General features: G+C 36.3%; 1 long non-coding RNA gene across 2 annotated transcripts; it reads left to right on the top strand.

The window, feature by feature from the left end:
- Positions 1-2,452: 2,452 nt before the first annotated feature.
- Positions 2,453-5,650, top strand: LOC116007475. Of its 2 annotated transcripts, none has more exons than XR_004095259.1 (8): positions 2,453-2,579; positions 3,046-3,164; positions 3,945-4,017; positions 4,299-4,410; positions 4,527-4,739; positions 4,840-4,934; positions 5,030-5,098; positions 5,380-5,650. It is a non-coding gene; the product is annotated as an uncharacterized LOC116007475 (long non-coding RNA). The 2 variants fall into 2 exon arrangements; XR_004095260.1 differs by having other exon boundaries at positions 4,862-4,934.

The raw sequence follows: 5,650 nt of genomic DNA on the forward strand, positions 1-5,650 counted from the left end.
GGTCTACCAGTTCGTGAACCAAAGTTCACCGAAACACCATCGTGTGATTTTACAACTTTCGTGGAAATATCATTTTCACCATTGCTACTGTTTATCGGAGTTTCAAAATGTTCAACATTATTACCTCTCTGACCATTTGAATGTGCAACCCGAGCAACATTCAATGTTCCACCTTTTGTGGAATCCATCGACTTATTCATATATTTCGGTTATAATACACACACACAAATATACATATATACATACATACATATATATATATATATAGACTAGTGATCAAATGAGTCCATCTTTTTATATGAGTCCGTGTGGACAATTTTGGACCTTTCAATGCCTATGATCAGTGGTGTGTATTAAACAGTTGTTTTTAATATTATTCCCTTTTTTTGGCTGGTTAATTGTGTAACACCCCGGACCGACTTGGCATGCCGTACATCCGAAGGAGTTACCGCCACACCTAGAACGAGTTCTATCTTCTTTTGATAGACCCCACTCTAGGTGCACAGGCTAAACGGACACTTTTACTTAACAACAACAACCACTCATCATAATATAATATATATATATATATCTGCATTTATATACATAAGTTTGCCCATCGGGCCAAAATATAAGTTAAGGGTCATTGACAACCCGACTAGTTCAATTAGCCACCACTAAGGCTACAAAAGGCATTTACACAAAAGAATTTTCCCCACAGCATCTCCCAAGAAGTAATACCTAGACTATCCCACGATACACCGGACCTGTGAACTCGCCCCATACTACATGCCACTCCCCTTCAAACCATGTGAAATGGTCTAGGAAGCGAGAGGTGGTGTTAACCATGGACCATTCGTCCCAATACTCTGGTGGAGCGGGATCCCATGGGTAGGGGTAAGACACGATAAGCTCTAAAGGGTCACTTCCAATCAACACCTCAAGGGGATAAAGACCATAGGAGGCCTGAACATCTGGACCATCCTAGACAAAAGGGAAACTATCTTCAATTAGAGAGCTGGCTGGAGCGAGCGGAGCATAACCCGGCGCATAAGGGTTGGTACCTATCATCTGCTGTACATAGTCATCATGATCCATGCCATGACACTCATACTCCGGCGAACTTGGAGAGTTCGCCGCACTACAAGAACTTACGCTAGATTGCATTTGTAGGTAACACAATGAAGTGTAGTTAGCGCGACGGCTAAGTAAGGGGATCCGTGGGTCACCCAAAATTAAATAAAGGTTTTACAAAGCAGGTATTTTAAAAAAAAAACCTTTATTACCCTTACTCTACATTGATACTTCACCTGCAAACAAGTCATCACGTATAGTTTGCACAAGTAATAAGTAAGAATTGAAAAAACAATCTAAGTTCTTTTGATAAGTGATTATTTACCAAGAAAGGTATTATTTGACACATCAATAATCATCTACGCATATAAGCAAGTAGTGGAAAATTATGAACTTCACGTTAATCACAATCATGTACTTGAAAAATCTTCCTCACAGGAAATTCCACTAACTTTTATCTCAAGAGGGTTCACCGATAGTCCTTTTCTTTTAAACAATCATCGCATCCCTCTTTAGCGTAGCTATAGAGTAACTACATTTTCATACTAAATTCTCCACTTAGGTTCTTTGTAGAAAGCGTGAGGCCTTTGGAGTATTCTCTTAACTCCCTTTCTGACCACTTGGACCATCGAACTCGAGTTCAGTGGTCATCCCCCGGTCTAACACTGATCCCCTGGACGTAAGGTTCGTTAGAATAATCCCTAGCTGGCCCTACTAGGTCCATAAAAACGACACCTACCCGGACTTCCTAGAGTAACTATACTTTAAGTGTGCACACCCCCGCGGGAATTCCTCATCCTAACGAGTTATATAGTATTCGGCGAATAGACTTCGCCCCTCCGTATGAATGATCATACTATATATAACAACCTTGGGCAAGGACACTTTAAGCCACCCGAAGGCTAATCAAGGTCCTCCTCAACTTTACTAGAAACTAATGGTTTGAAAACATTTTCCCTTCTTCACTACAACAAACTGTGTTTTTAGCGACATATACTTAGCGGCGGTTATATATAACCGCCTCTAAATAACTATTTTGAGGCGGTTATAGAAACCGCCGCTAATTTAATATGGAAAATTAAATAAATTAATTGTTAGCGACATTTACATGTGGCGGTTCATCATAACCGCCACTAAATAATTAAAACACTAATAAATCAGTAAATAATAATAATAATAATAATAATAATAATAATAATAATAATAATAATAATAGTAAATCAGTAATTGTTCTCTGCTTTCTTCACCGACTACACCCTCCACAAACCACGAATCCATTTTCTCCGTCTTTTTCGACCACGCCCTCCATAGAGCATAACTCAATTTTCTCTGTCTTCTTCGACCATGCTCCATTTCCGGTGGCCGCCTCTTCCCTGCAATTTCGCCTCTTCTTTGCGATTTCGCCTCTTCTCTCACCACTCATCTCTCAGATCTTCTCAAATCTCACATCGCCGGTGCCCTGGGACTCACCGCTCACGACCTCAACCCTCACTCCCCTCAATGACTCACGGCCTCACGTAGACGCGGTAAGTCTTCTGGAATTCTTATTTTATTGAATTTGATTTGATCTATGTATCTTCCATTCATACGAATCGGTGGATTCTTATTTTTATTGAATCACTCAACCCTACTCACATTTTGCCCATACTTTATGCACCTTAATTTTGATGAGAGTTTGTGACAAAGCTAAGAGCGATATAGACATACAATTGACAATTGTTCTTTTGGCTGAAGTCTTCTGCGAAGAAGCACAACATTTTTCATAAGCTGATCAATTTTGAAATATCTAAATCATGTTTTTTAATCTGCATACATTAATCTATTAGCGGTATGCTTTGCAAGGAAAAGAATTACAATGCTATATGTGGGGCTATGAGACTAGATACTGACTGTCTGACCAGAGAGTTTTTGTTCCTAATTATAAAAGCTTTGGTCAAAATTGGAAAAGAAAAAAAATTCATTTCTGTAATATTTTTGATATTATGCTTGCAGGATCTTTCTTTGAGAGGCTTTTGGCTCTAAAAGTGGTTACGTTCAGATAAAGTAGAACAGTTTCATGGCATGATAGATTATCTTTTGGGCCTAGTTCGTGATGGGAAATTGACTTATGAGTATGCGTTCTTTACCTTACTCTTGTTAATCCCCATACCCTCCTCTTCTATTCTTTTCAAGTTCCTTTTTTTTGAAATATCTAGATTCTAGTGACTCAAGTAATTGATACACATCAATTGCCAATTTGGCATTTTTGTTCATATTGTGTAGATTATTTGACAACAAGATTAACTTTTTTGGACCATTCAATTATAACTAATCAAGGATGCTTTTGAAGGGAGAAAAATGTGCTTTCTTTGTTGCATTTTAGATATAAATGACTACAATATATTCGATATGTTGGAATGTTAAATTTTTTACTTGAGACCTGAAAATTGCTCTGCAGTTATATGGAGCCTACTGATACTATCACTCATAATAATGCTGCAGCACTGCCACATGATTTGAAAATGAAGAGATCGGACAATAAGAATCTTACAGAACTGCTTGAATGTGTCAGCATTTATAAAAAAACAAATTATATAATTTCTATTTTAAAATGCATGATAAATTTTGGGTAGTTATATATAATTGGTTCAAGTTGAATTTGCAAGTCAACTAACATACTTAATTATCCATGTTGGCAATCAGGTTACACGTGGATGTCTCAGGTTCATATTATGTAGCATACTGAACATGTTTGTCTAGCAGAGTCTTGGATAGACAAGTCTAATATTGCTTGCTTAATGCTAGTACTTTGATTCCTAAACCATATTCTTCATTATTTTGATCTATGGGTTGCTTCCTAGCAAATTTCAGTTTGACAGTTAAGATCATATTTGTGTTTATAATGTTTCCAGGGTTCTTTGCAAGTTTTTTGCACAAGGGGCTGTCTAAAAGGGGAGCATTGTGAGTTCTTGCATGAATTGAGAGGTAATGTTCTATCATAGTATCATTATTGTTGAAGTGATTATGCATGGATAAATCTTGGATTAATTTACCGCGAAATACTTTGAGATATATAGAATGGGTAGATAAATTAATTGATTTTGCAATTGAGCATAGATGTGTTAAAGGAAGAATATTGTGTCCTTGCGTGAAGAGCATAGATAAGTTTTAAACTAACCAAAGTGTGTATAGGTATTGTTTTTATCCTCATTGATTGTGCTCTACACTATGTATGCTAACATATTGTTTGATGTATGTGTGAGTAGGCCTCAACTACTGGAACTACTGTCAAACAAAGTGCTAATGACTCTAAAGATGAGACCAGTTCTGAAGATGAAAGTTCTGATGATGAGCCATCTAAAGCTGAGTGTTAAGAAGGTATTGAATGATTGAGATCTTTTGTAATTATTGAATCTTTATACAATTGTTATTACATTTGCATGCATTTCATGTGTACACCTTCTGAGCTTGCCTATCCTCTTTTGTTGTGGCAGTCTTCTACTGGGAAGGAGAGTAGTTCTGATGATTCCTCATCAGAGGAGTCTAATGATGAAGAAGAGGATGCGCCTTCAAAGACTCCAAAGTAGGTAATTAGTTGTGTGTACAAATCTGTTGCAGGCTCTTGAACTTAATGGTCAACAGTTGTTGGGCCAAGAAGTGAAGCTTTACCTTGCTAAAGAGAGAGGAGCTTATACTCTGAATAGTGGGTAAGTCATCTTCCCCTAAAATTAGATTTATGGATTGTGAGTTAAACATAATTATAATTATTATTATTTTTTAAATTTTTTGGTAATTTGTTTACTGTAGGATATTTGATAACTCCTTCCAGAGGAGGCAGGGGTGGAGGTGAAAGTACAACTGTGTTTGTTAAGGGGTTTGACAAGAATGATATTGAAGATAAGGTAGTTGCAGTATTTTTGTTTTTGTCTGTGCAAACTTGTGATCCATTTTCTTTATTGATTTTTGATCTGGTTGCCTTTGTATATACCATTTGCAGATCAGGAGTGCTCTTGAGGATCATTTTGGTTGTAGCAAAAGTTTTAAACTAACCAAAGTTTCCATTTTGGTAAGTCTGATATTTTAAATAAAATGCATGTGTAATGTGTAATTCATCTTGACATTTTGGATCCTGGATTAGCTCTGTTAGATTGACCTGTATAATATCCTACTGGAGATCTGTATTGTCATTATTTCTTCCACTTAGTTCTATTTTCACCTTCACAGACTCCAAATGACTGAAATGGTGTTATCTAATTCTACTTGGTTCTATTTCAAATATGTTACTGATAATATTGAGTTTCTTATTTTATTTTTATTTTTTATTTTTACATTGATGTTATTCTCTAGGAGGTTGTGAAGGATCACTTGCTGCTGTTGATGGATTCAACCCAACACTCTGTTGATGGAGTTTGTCAAATATTGGTGTTTAGTATTTTTTTTTATCATTTCTGTTGAAGGTTAAGATGAGAGGAATTGATGGATTTACCACTTGTTGCTGAAGTTTGTCAAATATTGGTGTTTAGTATTTTTTTTGATCACTTGCTATTGCTTTTGAATACTATGCTCAAATGTTAATATATTATTGAATACTATTGAATGTTACAACTTATTTTCTTTC

This window comes from Ipomoea triloba, chromosome 15, assembly GCF_003576645.1.
Source record: "Ipomoea triloba cultivar NCNSP0323 chromosome 15, ASM357664v1".
NCBI lineage: Eukaryota > Viridiplantae > Streptophyta > Magnoliopsida > Solanales > Convolvulaceae > Ipomoea > Ipomoea triloba.